Raw genomic sequence first — 15645 nt, 5'->3', positions numbered from 1 at the left:
ACCGCTCACGATTTACCAAAGTGAACCAGGAGTTTATATAACGTGCTGATAGAATCGACTCAGATGTGACCGGGTTGAATTATCTTTTTAAAGTAAATATTACAATCAGCAAAATTACATCGTATGTACGATGCACAAAGTTAATGCTGTTATTTTAGGTCATGAAGAGCTTTCACTATGGTTTCTGTACGATGGTTGATGAATGGTGATGTGATGGTTGGCGCGTCGTAGCTCAAAGTCTGGATCGATCCACTGAGCTGTTAACTTAACGTGGTCTTTATATATCACACGATCGGATCGGCTACTTTTAGGAAATATCGCCGATCGCATATTTTGATTAAAAATCGGCCGATACCGATTCGTAGCCGATCGATCGTCCCATCTCTACTTTTCAGATATTTTAAAATCTTAAAATGAGCAGTTTTCCTAAAAATTTATGTCATTTATGTCCGATCCCATCAGGTACAGATTTCTGTCCTGGGTAAAAACTTCGCATTCACATAGAATACGTTTCATTGATAGGGTAGTTGAGCAATGAAGGCACTTTGGGGCCTGTTCTCCTTTTAGTAGGTGTCCGTGTGTGAGTCTCGAGTGTCCTATCTTGCATCGTGTGAGGGCTACTTGGTCCCCCCTCTTCTGGATATAGCTCATTTAGTATGGTTGTACGCTTTGTTGAATTTTCCTGAGTTCGATATTGTCTTGTAAGTCCCAGTTCTCTTGCCATTTCTCATGTACATAACTCTTTATGAGGGGTCTTAAGTCTGTTGGTGTGACTGGTAGTTCTGCTGCTCTTTTGGCTATGGTATCCGCTTCCTCATTTCCTCTAATGCCCCTGTGGCCCGGTATCCAACACAGCCTCAAGATTTAGTTTGATTGTTCCAGTGTTAAACATCAAAGTAGGGGATCGATTCGCTTAATGAAAGGTGGTATATATTTATTTATTTATCTATTTGGTTTTGGTTGTATGATTCGGGTCATTATCGTCTACGCTGCATTCATCTGTTCCTCGATTCCCACCAATCAACCCAGCAGCATGATGCTGCCACCAACACGCTTCACTGAAGAGATACAAGTGGCCAGCTGATGCACAAAGTCTGGTTTTGTCTCATTAAAATTAGGGCTGTCGAAGTTAACGCGATAATAACGCATTAACGCGATTTCAATTTAACTCGATTAAAAATAATAGTGCCGTTAACGCAAATTCTAGTTAATGTTGAGACTTGACTGGTAGAACTACAACGCTCGGTTACATTATGTTAACAAACCGCAAATGAAAAACGGTGGCAAGTCCGACATTAAAAAACATAATGTAACCGAGCGTTGTAGTGATGCACTTATAAAGAAATAAATACACGCTATATTCACAAGTTGTCGGGAGCAGAACACTTTTATTAACTTATTCTGTTAAGGTGCCAAATACCGGAAAGCTGAGTCAAGCACGTTAGTCCATGCACTATGGAAGCCCCAAAGGGTCAAAACACACTCACTTCGTGTAGAAACGGCCATCAAACCATTGTCACGATACAACCACAGAAAAGTCTGTTACAATAACTACACCTTATCCCACCTAAAGCACCGCTGATCTACAATGTTTGCTGATGGAGAAATTCTAACCTACAATCTGACATTTACTGCCTAGTATGTGAGTGAATAAAACTCCCTTACAGTTTTCTCTTGTCCCAGCAGTTTTTAACATAAGTACATTTAGCATAAAATGTGTTCACCATTTTAATTGTAACATTTCACTTAAAAATCCTTGTTTTCTATAACATTTACACAGATTTTTTTTAATGCGATTAATCGCGATTAACTATATGAAATTCTGAGATTAATCGCGATTAAAAATTTTAATCGTTTGACAGCCCTAATTAAAATGAAAGAATGGGGCTAAACGTTCTGACCCGGTTCGGTTCACGTAGGGATTTTACTATTAGATAGTAACGTACAGAACATACAGTCAATAATCTGATATGGGGACGGTATGAGACACGTTTGACATTTGAACACGGTAAACCCACCTGGTTGTAGCTGCTATAAGAGGACATCCAGCATTTTATTCCGGAGGCGCACCACTCCAAACGGTCATCCCCTTACCAACTCCTGAATACTGAATGGCCCTGCGCGACAAAAGCAGAGCGTTAAGTAAACAAACAACGACGTTACGTCGGAACTTTCAACATCAGATCATGGAATTTACTTTATTAATAACAGAGGACACCAACTACACAAATAAGCCTTAAGACGCCATCATAGTACATCCTGGTGGACTGAATAAAGCTTCTGTGTGAATAATAAAAGCTTTTAAATAATAAAAACTGATAATATGCACAACTGGATCACCAATCAAGTATATATTTACGTTTTCAGCATTTAGCAGACGCTTTCATCCAAAGCGACTTACAGTACTAAGCAATTGCTCAGGGGCCCAACAGTGGCAACCTGGCAATGGTGGGGCTTGAACCAGCGACCTTTTCGATTACTAGTCCAGTAAAAGAGGTCTGACTCTCTGAGACATGGACTCCACAAGACATCTGAAGGAGTACCGTTTACATTTTTGGCATTTAGCGGACACTTTTATCCAAAGCGACTTGACCATATACATTGCAAGCAATTGAGGGTTAAGGGCCTCGCTCAGGGGCAGATGTGGGGCTTGAACCAGCAACCTTCTGATTACTAGCCCTGTACCTTAACCGCTGAGCTACCACTGCCTTATAAGTATACAATGTATTAATATTTAAATACCTCATTTAAATATCACGATCATTTGCAAACCAGAAAACGGTTGCTTGCGTAGCTACACATAAATAAAAATATAATTTAAGTACCGCTGTACCACCAGAGTAAATAAATTATTAGTAATGCGCATAGATCAGGGAGTGTTGTTTATTCTTTCATTTACATCTTCGGCATTTAGCGGACGCTTTTATCCAAAGCGACTTACATATCTGTGAGAGTATACAGTCTACGCAATTGGGGGTTAAGAGCCTTGCTCAAGGGCCCAACAGTTGTAACCTGGAAGTGATGGGGCTTGAACCACCGACCTTTTGATTACTAGCCCAGCACCTTAACCGCTAGGAAACAACTGCCCTCAGACTGTATACTGTCACAGACATGTAAGTCGCTTTGGATAAAAGCGTCCGCTAAATGCCGAAAATGTGAATGAAAGAATAAACAACAACAAACAATAGTGGTACAGCAGTACTTAAATTATATATACAGTGTATCACAAAAGTGAGTACACCCCTCACATTTCTGCAAATATTTTATTATATCTTTTCATGGGACAACACTATAGACATGAAACTTGGATATAACTTAGAGTAGTCAGTGTACAACTTGTATAGCAGTGTAGATTTACTGTCTTCTGAAAATAACTCAACACACAGCCATTAATGTCTAAATAGCTGCAACATAAGTGAGTACACCCCACAGTGAACATGTCCAAATTGTGCCCAAAGTGTCAATATTTTGTGTGACCACCATTATTATCCAGCACTGCCTTAACCCTCCTGGGCATGGAATTCACCAGAGCTGCACAGGTTGCTACTGGAATCCTCTTCCACTCCTCCATGATGACATCACGGAGCTGGTGGATGTTAGACACCTTGAACTCCTCCACCTTCCACTTGAGGATGTGCCACAGGTGCTCAATTGGGTTTAGTCCATCACCTTTACCTTCAGCTTCCTCAGCAAGGCAGTTGTCATCTTGGAGGTTGTGTTTGGGGTCGTTATCCTGTTGGAAAACTGCCATGAGGCCCAGTTTTCGAAGGGAGGGGATCATGCTCTGTTTCAGAATGTCACAGTACATGTTGGAATTCATGTTTCCCTCAATGAACTGCAGCTCCCCAGTGCCAGCAACACTCATGCAGCCCAAGACCATGATGCTACCACCACCATGCTTGACTGTAGGCAAGATACAGTTGTCTTGGTACTTCTCACCAGGGCGCCGCCACACATGCTGGACACCATCTGAGCCAAACAAGTTTATCTTGGTCTCGTCAGACCACAGGGCATTCCAGTAATCCATGTTCTTGGACTGCTTGTCTTCAGCAAACTGTTTGCTGGCTTTCTTGTGCATCAGCTTCCTTCTGGGATGACGACCATGCAGACTGAGTTGATGCAGTGTGCGGCGTATGGTCTGAGCACTGACAGGCTGACCTCCCACGTCTTCAACCTCTGCAGCAATGCTGGCAGCACTCATGTGTCTATTTTTTAAAGCCAACCTCTGGATATGACGCCGAACACGTGGACTCAACTTCTTTGGTCGACCCTGGCGAAGCCTGTTCCGAGTGGAACCTGTCCTGGAAAACCGCTGTATGACCTTGGCCACCATGCTGTAGCTCAGTTTCAGGGTGTTAGCAATCTTCTTATAGCCCAGGCCATCTTTGTGGAGAGCAACAATTCTATTTCTCACATCCTCAGTGAGTTCTTTGCCATGAGGTGCCATGTTGAATATCCAGTGGCCAGTATGAGAGAATTGTACCCAAAACACCAAATTTAACAGCCCTGCTCCCCATTTACACCTGGGACCTTGACACATGACACCAGGGAGGGACAACGACACATTTGGGCACAATTTGGACATGTTCACTGTGGGGTGTACTCACTTATGTTGCAGCTATTTAGACATTAATGGCTGTGTGTTGAGTTATTTTCAGAAGACAGTAAATCTACACTGCTATACAAGCTGTACACTGACTACTCTAAGTTATATCCAAGTTTCATGTCTATAGTGTTGTCCCATGAAAAGATATAATGAAATATTTGCAGAACTGTGAGGGGTGTACTCACTTTTGTGATACACTGTATATTTAAAAAAAAAAAAAAAAAACTTTTTACAGTTATTTAAGAGACAGTTTGTTTCTTTATTTAATTCTTAAGGCCATGTCTGCCGCTATGGCTGTTATCATGGCTGAATAATAAATTAGTCTTAATGAAAGGTGGTATATATATATATATATTAGAGATGCATGAGTACGGATACTAGTATCGGGTATTAGCCCGATACCGCGCTCATTAACTCGTACTCGTACTCGCAAACGAGGCTCCAATACTAAACATCCGATACCTTGTGCCTAGTGCACGTTGCTGCGTTAACGCAGGGATTTTCAACCTGTGGGGCGCGAGTGCCTGACCGGGGGGCGTGACATTGCGAGATTTTTTTACTTCTAAAACTAAAGCAATTCATTTTTCACCCACGGGAGACAGGTTGAATTATTCTCACTGACCACGCTCACACGCACGTTTAATGTTATTTAGTTCCGTTTGGAAAAAAACAAAACCTTCAAAATAGAGCTAACAGTGAAGATAACCGGTTACAAAAGCAGCGACCGCTGTTATAGGACGTGTTTGTGTTCAATACTCTGTTCACAGTGTCGATACAAGTGATTCATATATCTGTCTTTTTTATCTTGTCTTTATCTTTTGGTCCATTTTTTTAATAATATTTTCATTTTTATGGCTTTTTTTTTTTATTTTTTTTATGGTAGGTTAGTACCGTTCTTGTGTTGTCTTGTGTAAGGATTTCTTTCATGCTTTCAGGCATGTGAGAAAGGTGTTATATAAATAAAAATAAGGATTATTATTGTTTACATAATATGGCATTTGATTATTGCAGAGGTCGTCAAACAGTTACATGTTACACAAAATCATTTCCATTTCAAATTGGAAGAAGAAAAAGGGATTGAGTGAAATGTTTAATAATGAAAAACACAAGACAAAAATAGTTAAAGTTAAGTTTAGCTCCGTGCAGGAATCCAGTTTTTTTCCCCTGAATGTTTTTATATCACCTCCGCATGCGTGCGCTCCACACAGACATGAACCTTCTACAGCATGTAGTGAATTTTACACCCACCACAGCATCTCAGATCCGGCCTAACATTACTAAAATGAATGCCGTGGGAAGAAGATGGCAAGTGGTATAAAAATGTACAGGCTATTTAAGGATTTATTTATTCATCTATCTATTTTCAATAAGAAGCTTTTTATTCTGATTAGAGTTACAGTTCGTTTGAAGCTCGAGCTGAGCTATATTTACGCTGTTTAAGGGAATTGAACGTTTACACTATATACATTGCAACAAATGCAAATCCTTCCTTGTGTTTTTATACCTAATTATACTATTTTCTTGTTCGTACAGTCAAATACTATTATTTCAAAATGGGTTATATCTAACTGGCACTAACAATTCATATGCCGCAGCATCTACATTCAATAAAAGACACTTTCCTATTGTTTTATTTAGATCTTTTTATTTTAGTATTTCTGGAAATGGCTTTGGCCTTGTCAGTACACAAGTACCGCATAAAACACTTGAGGTTCTTTTCCTAAAAGCAACAATTAATTAAATTTAAATCTATTATTTGTTGGTTATGCAGCCTGACAAAAAAAAGAGCCTATGACAATTAGCCATGATCATTTCTATGACTGACTAATTATTCTTAAAAATTACTTTATATTTATACTTTATATTCATATCAGTGGCATGTTTGATCACTCACAACACCTTACGAATTTTAATATGCAAAAACCCCTCAAATCAATTTAATAAATACATTTATTTAACACGGCGTGATTTGACAGTGTTAATTACTTTAGTTGTTAGAGATACCACTATACTGTTTATACCACTATGTAGTTACATTATTGGTCCAATGCATTAATCTGTAACTCAACATCTTAGATAACTGAAACTCATTTTAGTATAGAACATCTTTACTCGCCATATATACACAACATATAGACGTGTACAGTAAAACAATATTCTTTTTTTGGTATCCCAGCTTGTTTGGAAGCTGGGGTCAGAACGCAGGGTCAAGCCGTTGTACGTGGCCCCTGGAGCAGACAGGGTTAAAGACCTTGCTCAAGGGCCCAACAGTGGCTGCATGGCAGAGCTGCGATTCGAACTCTCAACCTTTCAGTTGATAATCAGTTGTGGCCTAGTGGTTAAGGTACTGGACTAACAATCCAAAGGTTGCTGGTTAAAGCCCCGCTACTGCCAGGTTGCCACCGTTGGGCCCTTGAGCAAGGCCCTTAACCCTCACTGTATACTGTCACAGTACTGTAAGTCGCTTTAGATAAAAGCGCCTGGCAAATGCCGAAAATGTAAATATGCCTGTATTTTTAGGGCCAGCTGTAGCCTATTGGTTAAGGTACTGGACCAGTGATCAGAGGGTCGCTGGTTTAAGCCCCGCCACTGCCAGGTTGCTGCTGTTGGGCCCTTGAGCAGGGCCCTTAAACCCTCAATTGCTCAGACTGTATACTGTAACTGTACTGTAAGTCGCTTTGGATAAAGGCGTCTGGAAAAAAATGCAAAAAATAATCCAAGGCTACCACTGTCCATGTGTCTCATTTTTATGAAAGACATAAGAGTGGACAGTGGTAGCCTAGTGGGTAGAGCTTTGGGCTATCAACCGGAAGATTGGCGGTTCAAATCCAGGCTCTGCTATGCAGCCACTGTTGGGTACTTGAGCAAGGCCCTTAACCCTGTCTGCTCCAGGGGCGCCGTACGTTGGCTTACCCTGCGCCCTATACGTATATATGACAAATAAAGTATATCTCCTCTCTTGTTCTAAATGTTTGGAGGAAATAATGATTTCACCAGCACTTTTAACACTAATACATTCATGCAGTTTACAATTAGAATAAACTTAGACAAACTTTATTGTCATTCATTACACACGAGTGTACGCAGAAGGAAATTTCGTGGCAATTAGCTCGCATGGAATTTAAAAAGTAGGTGAAGAACGCATTGATACAGGGTAGCACAGAATTTAGGATATAAAAGTATATGAAATTAAATGTACAGCAGCACACATTTAAACTAAAAAGTATATGAATATATAGATATATAGCAGCAGGAATCTAAATATAAAGATATATATACAGTGTATCACAAAAGTGAGTACACCCCTCACATTTCTGCAGATATTTAAGTATATCTTTTCATGGGACAACACTGACAAAATGACACTTTGACACAATGAAAAGTAGTCTGTGTGCAGCTTATATAACAGTGTAAATTTATTCTTCCCTCAAAATAACTCAATATACAGCCATTAATGTCTAAACCACCAGCAACAAAAGTGAGTACACCCCTTAGTGAAAGTTCCTGAAGTGTCAATATTTTGTGTGGCCACCATTATTTCCCAGAACTGCCTTAACTCTCCTGGGCATGGAGTTTACCAGAGCTTCACAGGTTGCCACTGGAATGCTTTTTCACTCCTCCATGACGACATCACGGAGCTGGCGGATATTCGAGACTTTGCGCTCCTCCACCTTCCGCTTGAGGATGCCCCAAAGATGTTCTATTGGGTTTAGGTCTGGAGACATGCTTGGCCAGTCCATCACCTTTACCCTCAGCCTCTTCAATAAAGCAGTGGTCGTCTTAGAGGTGTGTTTGGGGTCATTATCATGCTGGAACACTCCCCTGCGACCCAGTTTCCGGAGGCAGGGGATCATGCTCTGCTTCAGTATTTCACAGTACATATTGGAGTTCATGTGTCCCTCAATGAAATGTAACTCCGCAACACCTGCTGCACTCATGCAGCCCCAGACCATGGCATTCCCACCACCATGCTTGACTGTAGGCATGACACACTTATCTTTGTACTCCTCACCTGATTGCCGCCACACATGCTTGAGACCATCTGAACCAAACAAATTAATCTTGGTCTCATCAGACCATAGGACATGGTTCCAGTAATCCATGTCCTTTGTTGACATGTCTTCAGCAAACTGTTTGCGGGCTTTCTTGTGTAGAGACTTCAGAAGAGGCTTCCTTCTGGGGTGACGGCCATGCAAACCAATTTGATGTAGTGTGCGGCGTATGGTCTGAGCACTGACAGGCTGACCCCCCACCTTTTCAATCTCTGCAGCAATGCTGACAGCACTCCTGCGCCTATCTTTCAAAGACAGCAGTTGGATGTGACGCTGAGCACGTGCACTCAGCTTCTTTGGACGACCAACGCGAGGTCTGTTCTGAGTGGACCCTGCTCTTTTAAAACGCTGGATGATCTTGGCCACTGTGCTGCATCTCAGTTTCAGGGTGTTGGCAATCTTCTTGTAGCCTTGGCCATCTTCATGTAGCGCAACAATTCGTCTTTTAAGATCCTCAGAGAGTTCTTTGCCATGAGGTGCCATGTTGGAACTTTCAGTGACCAGTATGAGAGAGTGTGAGAGCTGTACTACTAAATTGAACAAACCTGCTCCCTATGCACACCTGAGACCTAGTAACACTAACAAATCACATGACATTTTGGAGGGAAAATGACAAGCAGTGCTCAATTTGGACATTTAGGGGTGTAGTCTCTTAGGGGTGTACTCACTTTTGTTGCCGGTGGTTTAGACATTAATGGCTGTATATTGAGTTATTTTGAGGGAAGAATAAATTTACACTGTTATATAAGCTGCACACAGACTACTTTTCATTGTGTCAAAGTGTCATTTTGTCAGTGTTGTCCCATGAAAAGATATACTTAAATATCTGCAGAAATGTGAGGGGTGTACTCACTTTTGTGATACACTGTATATATATCTGCCTGGCCAAACAAAAGGTCACACACTCTAATAATTGGTTGGAGCGCCTTTAGCTTTGATTACGGAACGCATTTCCACAAGCTTCTGCAACGTCACAACATTTATTTCTGTCCAGAGTTGCATTAATTTTTCCCCCAAGATCTTGTATTGATGATGGGAGATTTGGACCACTGCACAAAGTCTTCTCCAGCACATCCCAAAGATTCTCAATGGGGTTCAGGTCTGGACTCTGTGGTGGCCGATCCATGTGTGAGAATGATGTCTCGTGCTCCCTGAAGCTCTCGTCCACAATCTGAGCCCGATGAATCCCGGCATCGTCATCTTGGAATATGCCCGTGCCATCAGGGAAGAAAAAATCCATTGATGGAATAACCTGGTGGTTCAGTATATTCAGGTAGTCAGCTGACCTCATTCTTTGGGCACATAACGTTGCTGAACCTAGACCCTGACCGACTGCAGCGACCCCAGATCGTAGCACTGCCTCCACAGGCTTGTACGGTAGGCACTAGGCATGATGGGTGCATCACTTTAACCACCTCTCTTCTTCCCCTGATGCGCCCATCACTCTGGAACAGGGTAAATCTGGACTCATCAGACCACATGACCTTCTTCCATTGCTCCAGAGTCCAATCTTTATGCTCCCTAGCAAATTGAAGCCGTTCTTGCTGGTCAGCCTCACTGACGAGTGGTTTTCTTAAGGCTACACAGCTGTTTAGTCCCAATCCCTTGAGTTCCCTTCGCATTGTGCATGTGGAAATGCTCTTACTGTCACTATTAAACATCTCCCTGAGTTCTACTGGAGTTTTTCTACCATTTCATTTCACCAAACTTTTAAGTGATCGCCGATCACGATCATTCAAGATTTTTTTGAAAAACCCCCCACTGTCCTTCCACTTTTTAATAATGCGTTGGACAGTTCTTAACCCGATTTTAGTCGTTTCAGCTTCTCCTTAGATGTTTCCTCTGCTTGATGCCAATAATTTGCCCCTTCTGAATCAGATGAACATCTTTTCCACGACCACAGGACGTGTCTTTCCACATGGTCGTTTAACAAATGAGAAGCTACTCACTGCATCAGTTAGGGTTAAATAACTTGTTGCCAGCTGAAACAATCACCCATGCAGTAATTATCCAATGGGAGGCTCTTACCTATTTGCTTAGTTAAATCCAGGTGGTGACCTTTTTTGGACAGGCAGTGTGTGTATATATATATTTAGTGGATTTTATCTATTTTTAGCAATTTAATAGCAAATAAAACAACTGGAACTAAGTCCATGTAAAGCTAATGAAGTTTCTGGTCTTGTTTAACATGCAGTCGAACCATATGGAGCTTAATTAAACTCTTAATTAATATGCAAGCTTAATTAATACATCACAAAAGACCACACAAGGGGAAAGAAGATGAGATAATGAGCAAGAATAAGCCTGAAATAAAGAATGCACTGTGATGACTCTAGACTGCTGACAGGGTCACTAACTAGCTAACAGCTTTACTAGGTTAGAGTTAACGTTTGCCACGCCTTAAACACATCGCCGGTTAACTAACAGACCAATCATGATGCTTGGAGTTTATACGATTGCAAAACGATCGAATATTGAACCATATGTGGATATAAACGCAGGCTGGAGAGGATCTCTTGATATATAACGCAGCGAGATGTTGGTTATCTGCAGCTAAGGCTAAACGCTACATCAAAGCCGGGAACCGACAATAAGCAGCAAAATAAAAACCATATTAAAGATTTAACTTTGAGCTATAATAATATTATAATAAAACATATATACAGTTAGCCGATGTGATTTAATTATTTAATCTCACACACTGGAAAAAACAGCCATGAGTGGGCTAGCTAATAACACTGAAGCTAACACGCTAAGCTACATAGCTTTACCCTCTAATATTAGCCGCATTCGTCGATTCATCCAAAGCGCGCGTTTAAAATCCATCAAATATCAACATTACAAACCCGTGCGCGCTTTTACAATGTTAAAAATCGCGCGTTTGGGTGATTTTGGGGTCATTTTACCTCTTCTGGTCTTCTAGTGGAAAATATGGCGGATCCAGCCAGTGTATAATTCGACGCTAGTGCTGCTAGCACTGTCCGCTAGCTTAGCTACCTCGGAGAGAGCGAGAGAAAGAGAGGGGAGCTGCCGGGGGGCACTTCCGGTACAGACCGACTGTTACGTAGGCTGCGTCCCAAACGGCACACTGTTTACTATCAAGTGTGCTAGAATACCTAATCATAGCGCACACATTAGACAACATATTTAGTGCAAGAGTGAGCAATTTGGGACGCACCCATGTAGTAAAGCGCCTCTGCTTGGAGCAACTTTATTTACGTATATTTACATTTTATTAGCTTAATATACACATGTACATTTGTTTAATGTATAATCATATATAAACATTTGTATTTTAATAACCCTTTCAGATATCTTTAATATGCAGATGTGTCAGAAGTAGACACATTTCTTACACGGGTGAAATTAACAACATTAATAATAAAAACACCCAAAATACTGATCAAAGTATGATTTTATATTCTTATTCAGGTTAAAGTGCATACAAAAAGTGACGGTATATCATACACTGGACCTTTATTACTGACTTTTATATGGATTTTATGTCAGTCATTGAAACAAATCAACCTCCATAAGGTTCATTGTTTCTGTGGGTTGCATTATTTATTTATTTATATTTATTAGGATTGTAACGTCATGTTTTACACTTTGGTTACATTCATGACAGGACAGGTAGTTACTGCTTACACAAGATTAATCAGTTCATAAGTTTTAACATCGAACAGTCATGGACAATTTTGTATCTCCAATTTACCAAACCCACACAGACACGGGGAGAACATGCAAACTTCACACAGAAAGGACCTGGACCGCCCCAAAATCAAGACCAAACTCAGGACCTTCTTGTTGTGAGACGACAGTGCTACCCACTAAGCCACCTTGCCAAAATACTGGTCAAAGTATGATTTAAATGTCTTATTTTGGTTTAAAAAGTATCACAAATGTGTATAAAACGTCACAGTATTCTGTACAGTGCTCCAAACACTCAAGTGTCCCATACAGTGGACTTTTATTACTTATTTATTAGGATTTTGAGTTACATTCATGACAGAACAGGTAGTTATTTGTTACACAAGATTCATCAGTTCATAAGTTTAATGTCAAACACAGTCATGGACAAGTTTGTATCTCCAATTCAATTCACTTGCACGTCTTTGGACTCAGAGGAAACCCACACAGACACGGGGAGAACATGCAAACTCCACAAAGAAAGGACCCATTACGCTCCACCTGGGGATCGAACCCAGGACCTTCTTGCTGTGAGACGACAGTGCTACCCACTAAACCACCTTGCCGTCCGAGAGAAGTATACACATTTCTTACACTGGTATACTTAACAAATAGCCACCCAAAATACTGGTTAAAGTATGATTTAAATTTCTTATTTTGGTTTAAAAAGTATCACAAAGGTGAGACGACAGTGCTACCCACTAAACCACCCGACAGATGTATACACATTTCTTATATTGGTAAAATTAACAATTAGCCACCCAAATATTTATTTAGTTTATTATTTTGGTAAAATAAAGTAATTGGCCAATTATATTATGTGTGAAAATTACAGCTTATCATAAATAACGACTGTTTTTATACGTTTGGTCACTCAGTTATTTCTTGGACGGCTGTGTTTGTTGTCGCACAATTAGGTCACACACAAGTGAGCTAACAGTTCCTGGGCTCTTTTTTCTTTTTTCTTTTTTCTTTGTGGCATGTGCGTCTGGAGTTTGTTACTACTGTCACTGAACAACAGGGTCAGAGACGTTTCAGCAAGAGAATCCAGACTACAGTAAAGCTGAAATTAGAATAACACACACAGGCACAATATTACTTGTGTCAAAAACATTGGCTGGATTTATTAGAAAGCAAGGACGCAGTTTAGCAACAGAAACTCACCTGTTAAACATTTGTTATAGATTGTACGAGGGATCTTCAAAAAGTTTCCTCACTTTTATATTTTGGTTTGAAATGGTGATGGTAGGAGTAGTAATCAGTCGTGTCTGAGAGACGCTTATAGTCTGGATTTAGCTCCATCTGATTTCCACCCTTTTGAATGGTCAAAGAAGCTTTAAGGGGAAGAAGATTTTCATGTGATGATGATGTGAAAGCAGCGGCGCATCAGTGGCTACACGTCTATTGATAAATAATTAATAAATGGAATAGAATAATAATAAATAGAGTTAAAAAAAAGTGCAGAAATGCTTTGAGTATTACAGTAGAAATAAAGAACATGTACGACAGATTGTCAGCACTGGGCACTTTAGAACTCACCAGTATTTACTACATTTTGACACTTGCACACAGCAGATTTGTCCTAGATTTTCAATTTCTACCATTACCTAAATTAAGCGCTCGGGTGGTGCGTCAGTAAAGTAAAACCCACGACTGCTGAGATCTGGGGATCCAGGGTTTGAATCTCAGCAGTGATATCGGCCAGTCGGGTGTCTGCATGGACATAATTAGCTAATGTCCAAAGGAGGAAGGGGTGGCTAAACTGCCCAGCCGTTGGGAGGTGCACTTGTCAGTGCATTCTCAATGCCGGTCCCAAGTCCGGATAGAAATAAGAGTTGTATCAGTAAGGGATCGGATGTAAAACCTGTGCTAAGTCTGTTATGCAGACCAAATATTTATTGTGTAATCTGTATAGTTTGTGTTTGTGCACTTTGTATTTGCACTGTGCTTCTAAGTTTGTCTAGATATACAGTATACACTAATAAATCCATAACATTAAAACCACCTCCTCATTTCTATATTCACTGTCCATTTTATCAGCTCCACTTACCATATAGAAGCACAATTACTGACTGTAGTCCATCTGTTTCTCTGCATGCTTTGTTATCCCCCGTTCACCCTGTTCTTCAATGGTCAGGACCCCCACAGGACCACCACAGAGCAGGTATTATTTAGGTGGTGGATCATTCTCAGCACTGCAGTGACACTGACATGATGGTGGTGTGTTAGTGTGTGTTGTGCTGCTAGGAGTGGATCAGACACAGCAGCGCTGCTGGAGTTTTTAAACACCGTGTCCTCTCACTGTCCACTCTATTAGACACTCCTACCTAGCTGGTCCACCTTGTAGATGTAAAGTCAGAGACGATCGCTGATCTATTGCTGCTGTTTGAGTCGGTCATCTTCTAGCCTTTCATCAGTGGTCACAGGACGCTGCCCACGGGGCGCTGTTGGCTGGATATTTTTGGTTGGTGAGCTATTCTCAGTCCAGCAGTGACAGTGAGGTGTTTAAAAACTCCAGCAGCGCTGCTGTGTCTGATCCACTCATACCAACACAACACACACTAACGCACCACCACCATGTCAGTCACTGCAGTGCTGAGAATTATCCACCACCTAAATAATACCTGCTCTGTGGGGGTCCTGACCATTGAAGAACAGGGTGAAAGCAGGCTAAAAGGTATGTGGAGAAATAAAGATTTCAAAGATTTCAAAGATTTCAAAGCTTTATTGTCATATGTACAGTAGGAAACGTGTTTCCCTGTACAATGAAATTCTTATTTTGCTGTCCACACATGATGTAACAAAGTACAAAGATAATAATAAAATAAAATAAAATTAAGAAATAAAAGTTAGATATAGTAAAAAAAACACACGCTGAGTATAAGTTATGTACATTGTGCAAGAAGATACATACAAAAAGAAAAAAAAAGTCGAAAAAAGTTACATCCTTGTGCAGAGCGAGCAAACACGTCCGCCTCGGGGGGCGCCATGCTTGGACTACAGTCAGTAATTGTAGAACTACAAAGTGCTTCTATATGGTAAGTGGAGCTGATAAAATGGACAGTGAGTGTAGAAACAAGGAGGTGGTTTTAGACCAAACAGATTCATTATAGAGATTTATTATAGTTTGTAGTTTATTCTCTTCTCCCCAGACCAAATTATTGACATTTCTAAAGAATTAATCATTTAAAATATTCAGAATTTAAATCATTAAGTTGGTTTGGACAATATAACTATAACAAGTAAACTTAACTTTATATCTACAACAAAATCTCAGTCATTTAAAGAAGAAACCAC

The 15645-nt window shown here is 40.5% G+C and overlaps 1 protein-coding gene across 1 annotated transcript in view; it reads right to left on the bottom strand.

Annotated features, from left to right (window-relative positions):
- The window catches only part of csnk2a1 (casein kinase 2, alpha 1 polypeptide), a 28442-nt gene extending 16769 nt beyond the window's left edge, over window positions 1-11673 (bottom strand). Inside the window, exons 1-2 of the mRNA XM_062992436.1 lie at window positions 11565-11673; window positions 2019-2117 (exon numbers count right to left, since the gene is read on the bottom strand). The gene's annotated coding sequence lies outside the window, so the exon portion shown is untranslated. The remainder of the gene's footprint in view (window positions 1-2018; window positions 2118-11564) is intronic.
- Between the last annotated feature and the right edge of the window lie 3972 nt (window positions 11674-15645).

This window comes from Trichomycterus rosablanca, chromosome 3 (genome assembly GCF_030014385.1).
Source record: "Trichomycterus rosablanca isolate fTriRos1 chromosome 3, fTriRos1.hap1, whole genome shotgun sequence".
NCBI classification, from domain to species: domain Eukaryota; kingdom Metazoa; phylum Chordata; class Actinopteri; order Siluriformes; family Trichomycteridae; genus Trichomycterus; species Trichomycterus rosablanca.
Note: the sequence above shows the minus strand (reverse complement) of the source record. Positions and strands in the feature narration are given on the sequence as shown.